The following is a 20,511-nucleotide window of genomic DNA, read 5'->3' on the forward strand; positions in this document are numbered from 1 at the left end:
GCCGGTCGCACTTCTTGTCTAGGTGAACGAAATCCAAGTGCCGCTCATGAACCATTAAAAGAAAAGTCTGAATTAAGGACAGACAACAATAGAAGGGGGAAAAGGCACAGCCATCCACCAATCAAACATTTTTTTTATTTCGACGAGGAGGAAAGGGGGGGGGTTAAGACAATTATAAAAACCTCCCCCCGCCCCGGACACGAGAGATTGCGCCTGCCTCCAAACTTTGAGACAGGCTATTCGGAATAATTGATGTTTTCCGGTTGCCCAACTGATGGGCGCCAGCTAAGCGTGGAACACAAATTCCAATATTTATCCGGTTCCTTTTGTTTCTTATGGAAATGATCGCTTTGCTCAGAGCTCGAAGCAAAAACGAGAGAGCAAGATTGCACATTTGACTCGGAACCTATCGGACCATTACTGCATGTTATTTTTATGGAATCTGGAGACTGGAACGCTGGAAATATGTCACTGGAAGAACGTATAACAAGGTCGCTGAAAAGGAAGCGACAATATTGAGGGGAAAAGAATAAAGGGTGTAGAAATTTTGAAGTGCAGAGGGAACGCACTGTCTTTGTATATTAAACAAGCTGTTTGATATACAAGCATGTCCTCGTTACTATTGTGGCCACCTGCAATAGTTTTTTCAACTTGAATAAATTCTATACATTCGTCTGAATTAGGGATGGTCACAAAATCCGAATTTCAAATTATCCGATATCCGTTTCGGATGCAACGGATAATCCGCATATCCGAATAGTAGGTATATCGGGATAATACGGGTAGAACAGATCTGATGAAGGGTTTGTAGAAAATCCGTTCAGTGAAAGACGAAAATGGCTAATAAAAGAATATGTGGATAGTCGTAAAACGGATAAACGTTAACATTGTCCGGATAATGCACTTATTCGGATATCCGAATATTTCGCATAATCCTAATATCTTATATCACGATAATTGGGTTAATCCGGACAATTCGGATATCCGAATTGCAAAACGTCGTCGCACTTCTCCACAATTTCTCTTTCCGAGGTAACACTCGAGACGATAAATCCTTTGTTGTAATGTAAACTTTTGTGGTGCCATATTAAGGCACAATCTTCAACACACGGACACAACACAACACAACACAACTTCCGAGGGAGGATTATACTGGCGTCAGTCTACAACGTCAACAGAAAGGGAAAGAGAGCGAAGGCAGGGAGAGCGAAAAAAAACAGACTGTAGCGTGCGACTGTCGCGGACCCCGTTCACCAGGAAAGACAATTCTCTGCCGCCGGGTTGGTCCATGTCCGTGTGAATAAAAAATGTTAAATTTTTCACATACATGTCACTTTCATCGCTTCCTGACCAGATGTCTCAGGTTTGGATGCTGGTAAGGAATCCATTTAATCGTTAATCTTCATCGTTACTATTATCCGAAGGTTCAGAAAAGTGATACTTAACAGAAATATAAATAGATGCAGGCTATATTCAAGGGAGCAGAAAAAAGAACAGAAAAATGAAAATGTGAATATGAAACTGGTACTTAACATACAGGTACTGTAATAATGTAGTCAGATGTCTAAAATTTCCCTGAAATTGTGGTACTTTTGATCGAAATTCCCTTCCCTGCGAAAGGGAAATTTCCCTTCATGTGGCAACACTGCTCTTGAGTCGAGAGGATACGCACATCCGATTTTGCCGGCAAGCGGCGTGTTTCAGCCGCAACAAGGGCACTTGTTCGAGCGGTACAATAACCACATGAAGTCATCGTATATTACTAAAACCAACCATGTACGAAACAACTAAAAAGCTTTCTCTCTTTGGAATCGGAAATCATTGTTTTTAGAGCATATAATTAAAAAACAGGGTCACAGACTCGTGGAAATTCTGTTGGCAAGTCAATACAGAGTAATGCGACACTATAAGGAGTGCTCAACAATTGGAACAAGAATTACAAGTGTGCAAAGTGTGTATTAATACAATATTTTTGCAGCGTTACTCAGGATGCTTATCTATAAGGCTAAATGGAACTCCCTATCAAGTTTCATGCTTCTGCGTACTGAAGTTCACGAGATACGGACACGAAAAATCCATGGAAATAATTCATATTCCGCACCTTCAGGTCCAAACCGAGCTGCCTATCAAGTTTCACTCTTCTTCATACTGTGGTTCACGAGATATGGGCATGAGAAATTCAAGAGAATAATTTCTTTTCCTTATGGGGCCATTGACAAGAACCGTAGAAGCATCGACACGCCGTCCTTTCACACTAAGGCCTCTTAAGGTTCCAAGAAACATGGATGCACCGGACGGCTAATAAAGTAATGGCGTTTTCGGAACAGCCCCTGGTCTTCGCATGGAACGGGAAGGAACTATTACCAGCCTCTTTGGTATGCATTACGTTCCCTATTCACAGGCAAACCTGTTTGGAATGCAAAGACCAACTTTAAAAAGTAAAAAGTGTTCAGCACGCGCGGTTTTCCCGAAGCAACTTTTTTTTCTTCTTCTTTTTTTTTAAAAAAAAGGGGGGAAAATCCGAGTGTCAAAGTTGCAGTGTCGCCTGCCCTGTCTAAATAACTGACTGGAAATGTCATTCGGGGAAGGCGACATCTTGCATGTTTCCTTCTTAATACCGGGTGTCCACAAATGAACTTCGGAGTGCATTAGAAGTAAAACTACCAGAAAGAATCCAGAAATTATATCTCTAGAACACATACCAACTGTGGAAGTATTATATAACATGGTCAGTAGACCTCCAACCACATGCGCTATGTTCGTTGCAACATGTTTAGATATGTCAATCCCGCAAAGCTCTGGGACTGGTCGTACACTTTAAAACAATTCGCCTCTTTAAACATCTTAACCCACTGACCAATGCTCTTTCGCGGTGGCGGCGGTCGTCTGTTGTACAATCTTTTGAAATTTCGCTGCACTAGAGATTTTGTCTCTCTAAACCACAAGACACACAAACACACACTGCTTTTTACTGTCGAGACACCATATCTGTCAACAATACAAGTAGAAGTAGCTCTGCCTCTCGCCACAGTCTTGAACTAGCGCAATGTTGCCAGTCTACAAAGAAACTGCCACAGTTACCAACTATTTTCTCATGACAAACTATTTCCTATGTATATTCATTTTATTTATATCACACTCCGAAGTCGTATACTTCATTTGAGGACACCTTGTACAATGTACGCTTTAATGTCCATATAGAGGCTCTTCCAAGAAGGAAGTTACCAAAGTTGGTCGAACTTGGTTTTAAGTCCAGTCGGTAAGGCGCCTGACTTCCACGTGCGAGACCTGGGTTTGATTCCCGGTACGAGTGACCTAAAGTCGGAATTATAATCTTGCCTCTACATAGAGCAGGCCTGGAGTTCACCCTACCTCTACCTCTAATAAATGGGTACCTGAGGGGTAAAGGCGGCCGGAGAGTGGTGCTGATCATACCACCTGCAGAATAATGTCCGTAAATGTGTATGGCCTACATCCCGCTATGTGCTATCATGGCACGGTGGAGCGAATACGGGGAACTTTACCACATGTTCAGAGAAGCTAATCGAGACTGGACCTACAGTTTAAAATGGGATCCGAACCACTTTCCACTGTGCTTCCACCAGAATGGAATCTGGGAGCACTTCATTACAATGTGACCAAGTTAGCCATTACAGCGTCGGGGAGGCCTTATAAGGAGACAAGTCTTCGAAGAGTCTAGTCTTGCAAGATTTTAACATTTGTTTTTGTTCTTATTTCACGTCGCTCAGCTGCCTACTCAGGTGACGATAAGATGGAATAATAAGTACGGGTCCCCGATTACGAAGTGGCTAACTCTGTAGACTTGTAATCAAAGGGTCCCGGGTTCAATCACAGATGGAACCACATAACCCAACGGTTTCTGCAAATGTAGTACCGTTTAGCTTGTCTAAGCATCATCAATTGGGTTTAGAATTTCCTTCTGGGTGGTGATTGGATGATGCTGATGGAGAAACACCCATACTCAGGCACGAACTCGGACCAGGGACCTTCAGTAGGTAAGATCGTGAGTCGATCAGGAACTTATACAGGGTGTTCATAAAGTCCCTGTACCATTACAAAAAAAAACATAGCTCTGAAACTACATGCAATAGAACAATGCTGTTCTTCTTCTGGGGGTATGTTAAAGACTTGTGTTTACCGCAGTCCTGTTCCAGATGTTGCTACTCTTCGAAGAAATAACGGAGAGTATCCTAACTGTTAAAGCTGAAGTCCTGAACATAGTGCCAGTTCGGCATCTTTGACACAACCCCAGAGGAAGCTGACCGGAACCGTATGTGGTTTCGCGCCGTTTCGAGCCACCACCTGTTTTTCTGTAAAGCGATGTTGTCACTTTTGACTGCAGTGTTTAGACATCAATTCATTCACTGCCAGGTTATACTCCCAAGGTCTTTATATTGTATAAAAAAGTAGCACAATACGATAACACAACCTAGTACAGATAACGCAACCGCAACTTCGCGTTCAAAAATCTCTAAAGAAACTGAATTAGCAACATCTCATTTAGTCCACGTGGACTTGACGAGAGCTGTCATTTCTTGGACGAACGCTATTGGTGGGAAAGGTTTCACGGGACGATTTATTGGACTCCACGTGGACCTGACATGTGGTTGTTAGGGGGAAAACTGATCTTTCGGAACTTTCTATGAAGTAAAGTGAGGTTGGAATTAGGACGAGGAGTATACTGGTGATATGCTAGGGCGTGTATTGGCAGAAGTGGATTACCGCCTTGATGTTCTGAGAGCAACTAGAGGGGCGCACATTGAGGTGTATGGCATATAAACGTGGAGAGTTGTATCTAATTTTACAACCAACAGCCTTGTTCTATTGCATGTAGTTTCTGAGCTATTTTTTTGTAATGGTACCGGGACATTATGAACACCCTGTATGTTTTATTTCGTTCTAATACTAAGTATTTTACTTTAACGAGACGTCCCTTTTCGAAATCGAGACAGAGACTGTGCCATGACGCGTCAAGTCTCGTCTCGTCTCGGTATAATCCCTACTTCCGAGATTGATGACGCATTTCCTGGGCCTATTTGGAAAATAAACACACATATTTTACACCTTATATCTGAATCGATACATTCTCCCTCCGTCCTGTCACATAGACAACGGAAACATTTGTGATTTCTCAGATTTTCCACTTATTTCCCAAAACAAATTCCAGGATTTTTTCACGTTTCCAGCCAATTCAAATCAAAATTAATCTTCTGGAGTCAACTTACCAGTACTGAAAACAGGAAAATAAAATAAATTGAAACCTTTCATGTAACTTGTAGGACCAACACCCAAGTACTTTTCTGTAATTTGTGTATTTTCTTTTTACTTACTGTGTATATGTATTTTCTGTGTTTTTCTTTTCTTTTTTCTTTTAGTTTTCTTTGGCATTCTAAGGTTTTTAGTTTTTAATATTCCGCAGTTATAATCATTTTTTTTCTATAATGTAAAGTAGAGATGGTTAAGTGGAAGAAAAGGCTTGTGCCTTAACTTAGCCATCCAAAACAAAAAGTAAGTGGTGCTTGAACATGTATATAACGTTTTTGTTAAACTGCATTTGCTATTTAAGAGAATACATCTAATTAAATACTGTTCAAAATAAATGAACAAAACAAGGAATAAAAACATTTTGTATAGAACAACTTCCATGAAGAAGATGGTTCAAGAATAAAGAATCGATTCTCCATGACCTTGCAAGATTTTAACATATATTATCAAAACTCCGTGACATTTTCATTTACATATTGATTTTTCTGAATTTTCCAGGTCACTTAAAACACTGTTTGAAGGTCATTTCGCCCCATTCCTCAAAATATTACAAGGGAAATAACACTCACACATCTCGAAATCCCCTTACTACCTCACAACTGGTATATCGTCGTCAGAGAATATAGAAAGCAGGAAAGACACAGAACACAATTTAAGCCGTCACACACTTCCACACACAAACGGAACGCACTAAAATTGCCGCGAACACATGCACACACTATCTGAATCCAGGATAAACATACGTCAGCACTATGCTTGCGTGTATATATACGCATGACGTGTACAAGACTATGTAATCAGCTTTCGTACCAAAACAAAGTGAACCTTGACTTTCCTTCACAACCTTCAATTTCCTTTTTTTTTTTATTGTTACTTTCTTACTTAACTTTTCTTTTCCGATAATCCGATTTATGTAATTCTCTTCGACTATTGCAAAACTTATTCACTACTTTAAAAAATTATGTTCTTGCATTAAAGATACTGATGTCACGAAAACTTCCATAAATCGTTTATTTCTTTACTATGCGCTCCAAAGCCAGCAGACCGCTGACATCACTGCTCCACTGTTCAAAAATCAGGCTTTTGATTTTTTACAAGATAGTTAATAAATTTCGTTAATGTTTATAGAATATTACATTCTTTAAATATAAACATTTCATCACGATTTCATACTCATTAAATGAATAAATCTTTTCGTGTATGAATCATTTGTAAATACTCGAGTAGCAAAGTCGACTAAAATTCTCCCTACCTTTGGATTTAGGTTCGAGTGCCGAACTGTGCGAGTCATCCTTCATCGATTCTACTTACATTTTCATCGCCACAACCAGAAGAAAGAAGAAAGGCAAGACAGAATATACTGAATTTCGCATGATGTTCAGGAATAAAGAATAAAAGAAGGAATGTCTGAATTGCTTGGTTTCGTCATGCTACTTGTGACGTCTCTTCAGCTATTATAAACATAACTGTACAGCAAAATACTTCGATGTATGTTTTGTATAGTTAAAAAATCAGTAGAAAGTAATCTGTAAGCTCAACTGTTACCCTTCTGCAAATAATGTATAAAAAGGTACTTTAGTATTATACGGACTACTCGTTTCAGACCGTCTGTTTTCTGGGAAAGCAAAAGAAACACTTATGGCCATAATAGGAACACTGTATTTGAAAGTTTACAATACATAAATCATACAATTAGCATTTTGTTAATTGTGATTTCCAAAAGTCAGCTATATCATCTCGAAGCTCGTTGAAAGCGTCGACACCGGAAGCAGCCACCGCCGATCGCCACATGTATTCCGCCAAATACGATTCCAGATGATGACGATTTCTCGTTGTTTTTAGCATGCGGAGATGCGTTATAAATGACTAATTAGCAACTCCTGACCTTGAGCAAAAGCGGGTGGTTTGCCCAGTATGGCAAATGACTCATGTTTGCTAGGGGAATATAATTTAACGTAGACAAATGAGATAGTCCGCATAATACTAAAGTACCTATAAAAATAATAACTACTTACACAGATGTAACGCCCAGTACACGAAAACTTTAAGAACAGTAGGGTAACATACCTGTAAAAAGAATGAAAACAAACATTAGCTCACTACAAAATTACAAAAAAAAACATAATACTAGAAGGACCCTTAAATTACAGTATGAATAACATTGACATACACATATGAGAGCAAAATTGTGTGAGCTGAATCCAATCCATATGCAAGCTGAAGGAACATTGGTAGCTAATTCCGCAGCAGCACCAAAGTCGAAGGTTTGTTCACTAACAAAACCCCAATTTATTCCTATCATAGTGAGGCACACCTAGCTTTTGTTATCCATGTCAATTTTCCCGAATTTCATTTTAAAACACGGAAAACACGAAACGACCCTGAAATTGAATCCTTTAATTAAATACTCATGAATGAGGAAATTCTCCTCCAACCTGATATTGCACAACGACAATCCAAGGCTAAGCGATCAATACAACTATAAAATAGAAAGCTTAAATTTAAGAGAAGAAAAAATTAAGCACCGCCTCGTGTTTTTCAAATGTCGCTGATAATTTGAAATAACTGACAATAAGTTGAAGCTCGGCTAACTATAGCCAAAACCCAACATTTCCAAAATCCATGTGAAGAATTATACACAGAATACAGTTTTCACACTTAACTCTAGCATTTTGTAATAGTTACTGGTTCTCGTTCCTGTAATACCTTATTCTCTTATTTTTTGCAACAAACATATTTATTTTACATCATGTACGACTTGTAGCATGACGAAGAATATAATGAGGATAAGAGAAATGTAAGAAATGCAATCACATGTAATGTACACCACTAACAACAAACATTTTTTCCCAGATTTTCCGTTGTTTGGGAGGAAATTTTACTGCAAACTTGTAAGTTCACTCATTGGGATGAAGACTGTGAATGTACATTACAGTTGAAATGCGTCCGTGTCTGTGCGAGAACTCGAACAGGGAACATTTCTTAGGTCTTTTTCCTTTTTAAGAAGGAAATATATTTTTGTGAAAAAAATTAATTCCCATATATATTTATTTGAAAATGTTGAATACAGAATGCATCCATTTTATGTCAGGATATTAATGAAAAGTAACGTAAAGAAATTTACATATGCATAACAACAGTGAATCCAGTATTATTAAATTAAGTCTTCATCTGCTTGATGCATGCCGCTTTGAAAGTCTTGGTTGATTGATTGATTTGCTTTATTTTACTTCGCATTTTGTGCCACTTTTGGCTAATTTGCGAAGATCGGAATGAGTGATGGTATGATGAAATTGATGAATGGACACTCACAAACATCCATGCAGGCCGGGATTCGAACTCGGGACTCTTGGCGTCATAGCTCGAAGTGCTAACCACTCCGCCACGAGGGCCGCTTGAAAATCTTGGGAGGGATGGAAGCCTGGAGAATCAATCCTTTAAGTTCAGAGGAAAATATAAGCTGCACGGAGAAAACAACCGATTTGTATGAATTGAGAAAATACGTTTGGTTACGCTTTTTCATAACCACAAACCAAAAAATTAGTATTCTTTATTCTTTTGAAATAATTATTTCGTAAACAAATATGCAAGATTATTAAAAGAATTCGGTCTTTGGGAACAATCACTTCTTTGTCAACTATTTAAGAAAATATTCGATTACCAGAAACTACTTTTTTTTTGTTATTTAAACAAACCTTTTCCCCTACATATCATTACTTAAATGCGTATTTCTCAATTAACACTAATCACGTATAAATTCGATATATTGTTTCAAACTTAACGTATACAAAGTGAAAATTTTACGATCTTAAGTTAAATAAGATTTATGCACAGCTCTCTTTATAGGTAGAAAAAAATGCATATCTTTTGTAGTTAGCCGTGGAGTTGATCAGGTAACCTTTAATTACAAGCCACTAAAAATCGTTGAAGGCTCGAGTTGATTGACTGATTAATTTAGTTTATTTCTGCCAATTTTGGCTAATCGCGACGATGAGGATGAAAGATGAGATGAAGTTAATGAAGGGACATTCACAAACACATACGGACGACACAACACAAGCACCACAGAGGATTATACCAGGGTTGTTAAAGGTCCAGGAACCCATAAATTCTAATGGACAGAAACCTTTTTTTCTCGCACAATTTACATTCGGTCCAAGTTCCGTATTGTTTCATTGAAAAAAAGGTTGCTGGACCGTATTTAAATTGATGCGGGGAAAAAGAGTTCCTGGACAGAATTTAAATTCATCAGGAATAAAGGTTCCTGGACCGAATTTAAATTGATCTGGAAAAAAATGTTCCTGGACCGAATTGAAATGCTTTAAATATGAAAAGGTTCGACACTGTCTAGAACTCATTTACGTTTGCTGATTTTCTTTCCCAGTCCAGGATTGAATTTATTTACAATTCGTGGACCAGGGTTGACAGATTAAGAGTTGCTTTCTAAACGGGTCCGCGAGTACGTTCTGTTGATCTCTGTGGGCCACGTTCAAAAAACTCCCTTGTCGAAGTGTTACATAACACAATTAGTTGTTGTTATATATTGTAATATTAGTGTGACGTCACGTCACATTGAGTTCAAACAAACCCGTCACGTGTTGCTCCGGCACCCGATCCAAGAACCGCAGCCAACAGGAGCCGTTGATGAGGTTACGTGAGGCTGCTGTGCTCCCAGCAGCTATCACAACAGGGACGGGCAGTGAGCCGGAAGAAAGGTTTCTGGACCGTATTTAAATTGAGCCGGAAAAAAAATGTTCCTGGACCGTATTTAATTTAATCGAAAAAAAAAAAAGGTTTCTGGGCGAATTGAAATACTTTACAGATAAAAATGTTCTTTACGGTTCAGAACCCATATAGCTTGCTGATTTTCTCTCCTGGATTGGAATTGAATTTATTTAAAATTCCTGGACTTTTAACAACCCTGAATTACACTCGCCAGAGCCTCGTTGGCCTGGTTGGGGGGGGGGGATGGGTGTACTACGTGGAAGCGAGGTTAGCTCTTGGGTGCCTTCATGAAAGTCACCCCTTACACTCCAGGGGACGCTCGATTTGATTTGGTTTATGTTGCTTCGCTTTTCTGCCACTTTTGACTAATCGCGACAATGAGGACGAGTGATGATATGATGAAATTAATGAAGGAACACTCACAAACAACACCCACGCCCACCCAGGGGCCTATAGCCTCGTAGTGCTAATCACTCCGTCACGGAGATCGGCGGGCAGTTGCTGAAACTGGAATTCTTACAGACAGAAACTTAAGAGGTTCTCCGTCAGTTGTGGAATTCATAATTCTCACTTATCATTCAGCAGTGTTCATTTACATGTATGGAAACTTATACGTTCACAGCTATTTTACCCAAGTGGTGAGTCACACGCATCAACATGCTCCACTTAAGAAAAATGTCGTACATTTGAAATTCGCTAAATGCGCACGTCTTTCTTCACGCATGCAAGATGCCAGTCGTTGAGGAAGTGTGTGACGTCTTCCGAAATCCACGTTCAACACACTATCACGATTTCCTCAAACAAGTGGAACACGAACAGGAAGACGGTTCAGATGACTCGAACAGCTTCCGGTTTCAAGTGATCCGTGCTCTCACCAAGATAGTGATGCTGGGAGTCACTCGAGATCCGCAGTTTAGTTTACGTATGCCGAACGTTTTGGCGTCAGAACCTTATTTCTGTCACTTTCCCATCGTTATGCATTAATTGGGACAATGGGATTTCTTAGTTACAGTACGAGCAAAAAGTAGTGCAACTACTAACCTTGAAACACCTTTCTAAACCTCATTAACACATTTGTGCCTACACCATTCACTGATTTCAGAACTCAATAAGCATTGTATGCATTAGTTGATCGATTGATTTGGGTTTATTTTACTTCGCCTTTCTGCGACTTTGGCTAATCGCAGAGATGAGGATGTGCGATGAAATTGATGACAACTCTAACAAAGAACACCCTTGCCCAGCCTGGAATTCGAACCAGGGACCCCTGGTGGCGTAGCTCGCTGTACTAACTTCTCCGAACGGAAGTCGATGTATGTATTAGTCTAACCATAGCAGTGCATCGGTAAAATTGTCGATATTACCTATGCATTATTACCATAAACAGGATGAAAATTGATGCAAAATTAGAATTCTTAAAATCTGTTTTAAAGAACGGAAAGATATTAGCATATCCTTGTTCTGCACACTGTAAAAAATAAGCATCTCAGTTGCCACCAAAAATGGTGTATTGGTGTATAACACAACATCTAATTGCAAGGACTCTAAATCTGGTGTGGTTTGACAAAAACGGTGTAACAAGACACTAATTCTGCTTTAACATTAAATCGAGTGTCCTGTTACCACCAGTTTTGGTGGAAACGCAGTTGCATATTTCTTTTCTTCTAGAGCGTATAGTACACTGGGATGCAAAAGTATTACACGGCAAATTGTCCCTCAGCTATTTTCATCAATTTTTTCTCTTACATCCTACGTGTTTTATTGAATGGATATTTACATATGATGGCGCAGAGCTCGTCTGCAGTTTGTTTGGTGTTGGATTCAATAAACATGGTATTGGTCAATTTGCTTGGGAATACTTATGCATCGCACTGTACAACTCTAAATATGTTATTGCTGTCACTTATATATAGGGAAGGTGTCGTGACGACTTGGCAAGTCTCGGAAGATATTATGTACACAGCATATGCACTTTGTAACTGTACAAACCTTCATAAAGTATAGAGATCATTGGAGCAAAAAACTTGAATACTCTTTTCTGCTTGACGCCCTGTTTCGACGCTACGAATCCATAAAAATTGTAACTTTATCCTGAATATGTGGAACCATGCAGAATATGTCACAATTACCATTAATGAATCGACTTCGTAATTAGTATAAACAAAATATATGACATCCATAATTGATTGAATCACATTATTTTATACCGCTTTTCTCTCACATTTCGCTAACCGTAACGGTGAGGATAAGTTATGTTGAAATTGACTAAAGGACACTTACAAATAACACCTACGCCAAGGGTGGTATTCGAATCCGGGACGCGTATTTCACATGTACACATTGAAATAGAAATTGGGGGCGTGGTTTGTGTATGAATGCGTCCTATTGGCTAGCAGACTGCCTCAATGATATAGGATAGAACACTGGCATTTATTTCATTGACTTGTGCGAACACTTTCTGTAAACCACGGACTACAAGCAGAACCATCTAGTGGGAAAAATACAACGCAATCGGATAGTAATAATACTCGAAAAGCGAATAGACTTTCTTATTGGAAATATCAGAGGCAATAATTTTTAAAATGTTGCGTTGGATGAAAATTCTTATACAATTATTTAATATATTGGGTCATTTTCCGCTTTTCGACAGATGCAAACAAGAAGCATTTTTATCTGTCAAAACCTTGAGTAGCGCCAAAACCTTAATTTCGACTATATAAGCGCGCGCCTATTTGTTTTGTAAAAACTTGTTACAAACCAGATATTACATACTGGAAACAACAACACAAGATGAAAAGAGAGGAGTTTCAAAAAAGAAAAATAGATGGCAGCACAAGGCGAAAGAATATAAATAAATCACTGAGGATAAGTATGGATTTAGTGAAAGTGAACTAGAATAGAAAGATGTAGAAAAGATGAAAGCAATGTATAAAAAGTAGAAAATAGATGGAATAGGAAAATATAAGTGGTTTACATCATTCAACAAGTTCAAGCCTGTAGTCAATTGTTAGGCACGCCATAGAAGTACTCAATAAATAAAAAATAGACCAGCCAACCAGAAACTTCTCCATTACAAGCCACGCCCCCAATCTCTATTTCAATGTGCGTATGTGAAATACGCATCCGGCCGGGACCCCTTACGGCGCTAGTCTCAATTCTACAGACGTGTCTCGACAAATCCCGGAAAGCACTAGTCTTCTTCTCGTATCGAATTTTACAAGGTGTCACCGGCTTAGGCGATTAAGAACCATTCATACAACATTTGCAAAATAATATCGCATCAGGATACGTCCAATATACAGTATTGGCCAAATTATTGGACTCATTGTAAAACAGAAGCACATTTCCTTGTTTTGAAAGTGTTCTAACCATGTAAATATATTTGACGAACATTATAACTTTTTATGGAATTAAAACTGTTTGTCTGCTTCGATATTTCTTGTTTCCCACAATCCTTACTGCGTCCCAACAACAGGTGGTAGCACGATTCTTTGCACATTCGCAAAAATGCTTGGAACAATACGTACATTGTTTACCTTCTTATTTAAGCTCTTTGTTTTATAACAAAGGAAATAATATTAATTCTGATTGTTGTAAGGGTGTTCTTTATTTGTATCTCCGGAGGAACATGTAATTTCATAAACCACGTGGTTTGAAGTTTAGAAATAAGAGTGAAATGGAATTGTACACAAACAGTGATTAAAATGGGCTCAAAAAGAGCCAAAGGTGGTCATATGAAGTACTGACAGTACTTGCAGTGTGTATAACAATGTAATGTGCATCACAAAACATTAAATCTGTCAAATTTCTCTACATAAAGTGAGTTCATCTGTTTAATTTTTTCAACAAATGAGTCCAATAATTTGGCCAATACTGTATATAGACTTTTAGTTTGAAAACAGTTACACTTTTATACTAACTTAAAGGCCACGGAGACTGATTTCCATTGCTGCTTTCTGCTACTGACATTGTTACATCCTTACGATAAAACCTCGTAACTTACAAATGAGCTTGCGTTACACCTTTTCGACGCACCGTACTGTACAAAAGGACGCATGGTGAACCGATGCGTAACGGGGGAGAACTCACGCACTTTGCATTTTCAACAAAAGACAAACCACCGGAATGGATGTCGAGTTAAGAAAAGGTAAAGTCACGCAGGGAGTTTAACGACCGAAGAATGTCTTCAACAAGCGCATGCATTGAAAGCTAAATGGAACCATTTGCAATTCGCTGATTTAATGCAAATTCTCTCGGAACTGCAGTGTTTTATGTACAAGGAGTCTCTACGCTAAGCATGCAGGCGAGAAGTGGAGATTGTATTTACTTAGGCCCGATTTAGACCCGAGCATTTCTTTTAACATTTTTGCTAGCATAAATGCTATGTAAATGCTTCCAGAAAGCTTAAGTAGATAGTACTATACACGGAAGCATTTCATGTAACATTACGATTAGCTTTTGCGATTTCAATGTATAATATATATACAGCCCGAAAGGCACGTCGAGTTACACCTCTATGGCGAGTGTCCGGTGTTTACAATTGAAACAACTAAAATATTCTTCCATACGTGTACTGTGTACGTTATAATGTATTTAAGCAGCGCCATTGTTTTGTACCTAATACCGTTTTACAGGAAACGTAATTCATCTCGGTTGAATAATTATCGGCTTCTAGAAATGTGAAGTGATGCACTGTTTACATCTCATGCGGCCGCTATATGTACACTTGTGACCTAGAGGTCGCTTCTGATTGGTTATGCTACGAAACATGGTACGGAAATAAGACGGATCATATCCTTGAGAAATGCCTTGAAATATGCCATGGCATCTGAAATGCCATAAAAATTTTCACTTTACACGGTAGGATTTTGGTCATGGCATAAATGTTTATAAAAATCCTAAGGAAAACGCTTTCGTCTAAAGCAGGCCTTACTCTGCATGGTTATCCCTCTCGCATTTCCACCTGGCGGCTGGGAAACAACGAATCAGCGATCAGTTGAAATCTCTTGGACTGATATCGGACATTTTCGAGTCACAAAGCACCCGAAAGTTGCTGCTGAGCTGAAGCTAATGAGCGCCGAGTACGCATAATGTTGCCAAACGTACTGTAAAACGGGAGAGAGAGAGTTGATCAGCGCTGTTGCTGGATAAAAGTTGTACAATAGTACACAAAGCACGAAAAATTAGTACATAAAACACCCAAGCTATGCACAAACAAGTTAATAAAAACAACTGACAGACGTACGCTTGGCAACGTTGTAACGGGAGAGTGATGTTACCCCTACACCTTTTGTTTCGCAACTACGGTTGTTGACACTCATTGAGGCAAACACCTCCGAAGACGATTGGTGGACAGATAGCGATCAGTATAGTTAACTGACGACATAGGTTAGGCTTTCATTTTATCCCAATACGATCAGTGGAGTAAGTATTTTTTGACCTGTTTCGGTAATAGCAACATGGAGAGCGACAGAAGGTTACAGGGAATGGGAATATGCGCTCGTAACCTTCGTGAAAATACGATCCTACCAATCGTTTGGCGGTGATGAAACCCTTGGAAAACCTCGGTCAAGATAAGCTATCGAAGCCATGGCCTCACGAATAAAATATCAATAGTTTCTCAAAGTTGTTTGAAGTCCACTTTACGCACAGACCTAAGTGGGATTTGAAACACTATGGCTTTGTCCGAAAGCTACAATAAGCAGACGAAGTCACGGAAGTGACGTCACCCACTGGAGTTCGAACGCGCCAAGTACACGAGCAATCGAGACCACAGCGCGGAAAACACATCGTTGCAGGCTTGATCACGTGATTCCTGCACTCGTCGTTCATTTCTTTGAAATCACGGAGGTAGAAAGCCATCAAGTTGGTGGTTAAAGTTCTTCTAATGTGTGGAAATGTATGTATAAGAACATTTTAAAATACTATGATACTTCTATGGTGAAAAACAGGTGTTTAAAACGCGGGGAAAACAAAGCGTCCTCAGTTTTATCTATTGATCATATTTGGTGCTGCACTGCGAGACCATGCTCGGAGGATGTTCACTTCAAGTACGGTCTTGCACCTTTCGGACACGGCCCATGTGCTGGCAATCGAACCCAGGACCCCTTGATTACAAGGCAGCATTACAATAACGCCATGGGGGAGGCCAGCCGAATCATATACGTATATGTAAAGTAATGACGAGAAAGTCAATTTTTGACAGTCTAAAGTGGAATCCCAACTACTATGCGCCTCCACCGGGACCCTTTGATTACGAGGTGGAAGTAAGAACGAAAGTAATTCAAACAAAACCAAGAAATGAACGATGTAGACTTTTCGTCACTAAATAGCACCCTTGTCTCGATTCCAAACGTATACGGGTCTCGGTCTCGCGAAATGAAAACGAGACTTATCTCGGTTCCACAACTGAACAGAGAGATACGGAAAGAATGTTTCGTAATATTACGATAGTTTAGTCTGTAAATTCAGGTGACGTTGCAAGGACTGGAAGAAACAAATTTAATAACTGAAATACGAGTCCATTTCATAAGAAGTAGCCGAGCATGACAGCGAAAATGATTCATTGTAAATGATTCAGTGGTACGTGATGAACTCTGTGGTTCTTGCTATGCGATAACGACAGAAGAAGCAAGATACTTAACCCAGCGAGAAACTTAAAAGTCAAGCCTTTCTCGTCAGAGGCTACGGATTAGCCAGCGGAATGCGTACAGCTTTAGGAGCATCTCTTCGCTGGTGGCCAACAGGCGGTCTGGAGCGATCGATTCGTCGCACCGTTTTATTCTCTCGTGGTGCAATGGCGACACACTGTCTCCATATGGAGGAAAGGGCTGTAAATCAGAATCCCCGTTTATATTCTCCCCTCGCCTACGCTGCCATTTTTCTTTTATCCTTCTTTCCTCCACAGCGTTGAAAATTGATACCCTTTATACGCCGGAGGGAAACCAAGGGTAGGTTCGATTAATGTACATTTCTTTTTATAAAAAAATGTAAAGGTCTTTTCGATTCGAATTTCAGGCCCGTGGCGAGGAATAGGCTAAAGAAAGAATACAAAAAAAAGTCGGAAAATATGGAGAAATTTACACTTGGAAGATGCACGGTTAGACTATTGAAGAATTTGGAGTTATGAAGTGGCACCTATAGAACATTTTCAGTCCGGGACCCACCTTCATGGATATTACAGTTCATGGGACCCATAAGCATGGGCGTCGGCAGAATTACTTGTAGGGGTGTGCACCTAGTTTATAATCATATTTATGGTAACGTGAGTACGTTAAGGAGCCTTCTTTTACGCTTGCTTAAGCAAATTACACATACTTCACCCTAGAGAAGTAAATATGCATGTGACATAGATCATTAAAAACTCATCGCTGCGACCGAAACGAAAACGACAGCTATCCGATTCTCTTGAGTTAAAACATCAGAGAGATGCCGGTAAAAAGCAAAGATAGATCACGAATAACAGAAATCTAGAGTTTAGACTGTACAACACGGGTTGAATTTAAATCGTTAAAACAATATATCTAAGAAATTTTAAATCGTTAAAACAATATATCTTAGAAATTTAAATGTAATTGGTTTTTGAGACACAGTAAATAAATTTTCGAGCCCGACTTCGCGACCCACCAAACGCCTCCTCGGGACCCAGCAGTGGGTCGCGCCCCACAGTTGAGAAACGATGCCCTAGATACTTCCTTTGGAGTCACCACGTGCAAATAAATAACACAATCCAACTCTGTACATGACGTTCCTTGTTCCGCCAGTCATTATATATATATATATATATATATATATATATATATATATATATATATATATATATATATATATACCAAATGTCCCAAGACATCTTAAACTGTTATAATGCAACATGAGAATAAATTAGGAGTTATTTAATGTCATTAAAGGAACGTGATGTGATGAGTTAGTATGACTCTGTAACTATAGACGGCTTAGGATCCAGCGCGGATCCTTTATGATTGATTGATTTAGTTTATTTTACTTCCCGTTTTGTGCCTCTAGGCTAATTTGCGAAGATGGGGATGAGTGATGAAATGATGAAATTGATGAATGGACATTCACAAACAACAAAGCCCGACCGGGATTCGAACCCGGGACCCTTGGCGTCCCAGCGCGATGTGATAACCACTCGGCCACAGGGTCGGGCGCGGATCCTTTATGGCAGTGACAGTGACTCTCTGTTGCCGCGTTTACCTACGAAGGAACTCGCGGTCAAGCAACCAATTAGTAGTGCTTGGGCAAGAAGAGGCAACGGGGTGTAAGGGGTACCTTCCACGTAGGCGCCCAAAAGTCAACCTCACTTCCACGTAGTGCACCCTGGACTAATGACTAACGAGGCTCTGGCGACTGGCACTATGGCCAGTATAATTTTGTGTGTGTTGTACTGTTTGTTGTCCTTGTGTGTGCTGAGTGCCCGTTTACGGCCTCAGCTTTTAACAGAAGTCAGAACATTTTAACATTTTTAGTTATGCAACGCTAGAGTTGTTATTTGTAATGATAAGGGGCTGGCCCCCGTATAATGTGACGGGAGCAAAATAGCCTAAGTGCTGACGCTCCCAAAATTTTAAATTCAAAATCAAATCAAAATCAAAGAAGAGGCAACAATAAAATCCCTAATCCCCGAAGCAGCAAGCAGGGAAACAGGATTTTGTCAAAACAACCGTTCTACGCTATGAATGGACACCAGTTGATAGGACGGCCGGAGAGTAGGCTTTGTTATTTAAAACTGGAATTCTATAAGTATCGGTACCGATGCCGATACTCTCACCGATTCTGTTCAAAATATTGATTGATTTTAGTGTTCAAGTACTGCATTCCAACTACAAGCATCAATTTATCACAGTTTAGTTTTAAAGTATTCAAGAGTCTCATCATAATATTAAACTACCTCTCACGTAATCACAAAATACAGTTTTCCCACACAATATTTGTGCAAAACAAATGAAATTTTCTAATTTCGCATAATTTCCAGGATAATTATACTTCGCGAAAGTGTCGCGTGGCATTTCTGCGCACAAGATCTCTCACTGTATCTCTGTCGCTTATATTTTTTTCTCTCCGGATGATTCTCTCTCTCTCTCTCTCTCTCTCTCTCTCTCTATATATATATATATATATATATATATATATATATATATATATATATACACATACACATATGTGTGTATATATATTTGGAAAAGGGAGAGAGATATAAATAGAAGTCCACTTTATGCACAGTAAGGCTAATTGGGACTGGACCTAAAGTTTAAAGTGGCATCCGAACCACTACGTGCCTCCACCCCTTGATTACAAGGCGACGACGCTACCACTGCGCCATTGGGGAGGCTACAAATAGAAAAAGAGGGGAGGGATAGAGAAAGAGAAGGAAACGAAGATACTTTTCTTCTTTTCTATTTTTCTCTTTCATACTCTTTCTATCTCGGACTTCCTCTTCCCACTTCTTCAGTTCCCCCCCTCTCTCTCTTTCCATGAGAGAGAGAGAGAGAGTTATAGGAAAGGGAGGGGTAGGGGATGAGAATTCTCTCTCTCTCTCTCTCTCTCTCTAAAAAGAAAGAAATCTTCTTCTCTTTCTTCAAAGAAAGAAGAAAAAGGGAGGGGAAAAGAGGAAGGGGAATGTGTGGAACTCACACTCACACACACACTCACTCTCACTCTCTCTCTCTCTCTCTCTCTCTGGCTCTCTCTCCTGTAAAGGGCTGGCAATACAATCATAAATAATTATTTCGGAAGTAGCTCTTGCAAAAATGATAATATTTAATGAAAAATGAGAAAAAGACTCACTGCAGACTATAAAATTGGTTTTCTATTCGAGAAAAGATGGACCACCACTACAGAGTGAAAGGTGGAGGACAGAAAAGGTGTCTTGCAATTTTGACGTCTTCGCCGTACAGTTCGAGTTCGATATTCGTCGTGAAGATAAAGTCGAACGAAAGACAAACTGGAAAAAAGAGGAAGCTCCTTCAAGATCAATCTTCATCCACCCAAAAATAGAAATACAGCGTTAAAGAATAATAAATGCAGAGTAACTTTATTGGTTTTCATTACATCTTTTATAGTGCCTTCCCGATGGCGTAGTGGTATCGTCGTCGCCTTGTCTTCAAGGAGTCCTGGGTTCGATACCCGGTGGAGGCACATAGTGGTTCGGATCCCACTTTTAAACTGTAGATCCAGTCCCGATTAGCCATACTGTGCATAAAGTGGACTTAAAACACCAACTGAATCAATCAATCAATCATTTACTTCTGTAAACAATCTTGGCTTCGGCAATCCAACAAACCTTGGATACGCGGTTCTACCCCACTTTCAATGCGCACTGCCCCCCCGGTATGAAGGCACAGCACACAAGCGTACACACACAAACGTAGAGAGAGAGGGGAAGAGAAATCCGAAAACCTTGTGTCACCTATCCCTATCTGCACACAGACAAGCAGACAAAAATAAAACCCCGCAATCAACGCATTATGACAAACCATAATG

The 20,511-nt window shown here is 39.6% G+C and overlaps 1 protein-coding gene across 5 annotated transcripts in view; it reads right to left on the reverse strand.

Moving 5' to 3' along the window:
• Positions 1-20,511, reverse strand: part of LOC145989899 (uncharacterized) — a 267,058-nt gene that overhangs the window by 202,337 nt on the left and 44,210 nt on the right. Inside the window, exon 1 of one of the 5 annotated variants that reach the window (XM_083125390.1) lies at positions 5,856-6,017. The exons of the other annotated variants lie outside the window; for them this stretch is intronic. The gene's annotated coding sequence lies outside the window, so the exon portion shown is untranslated. Of the gene's footprint in view, positions 1-5,855; positions 6,018-20,511 lie in introns of those variants that run through there. 5 annotated transcript variants of the gene reach the window in all.

This window comes from Lepisma saccharinum, chromosome 7, assembly GCF_977018435.1.
Source record: "Lepisma saccharinum chromosome 7, izLepSacc3.1, whole genome shotgun sequence".
Lineage (NCBI taxonomy): Eukaryota > Metazoa > Arthropoda > Insecta > Zygentoma > Lepismatidae > Lepisma > Lepisma saccharinum.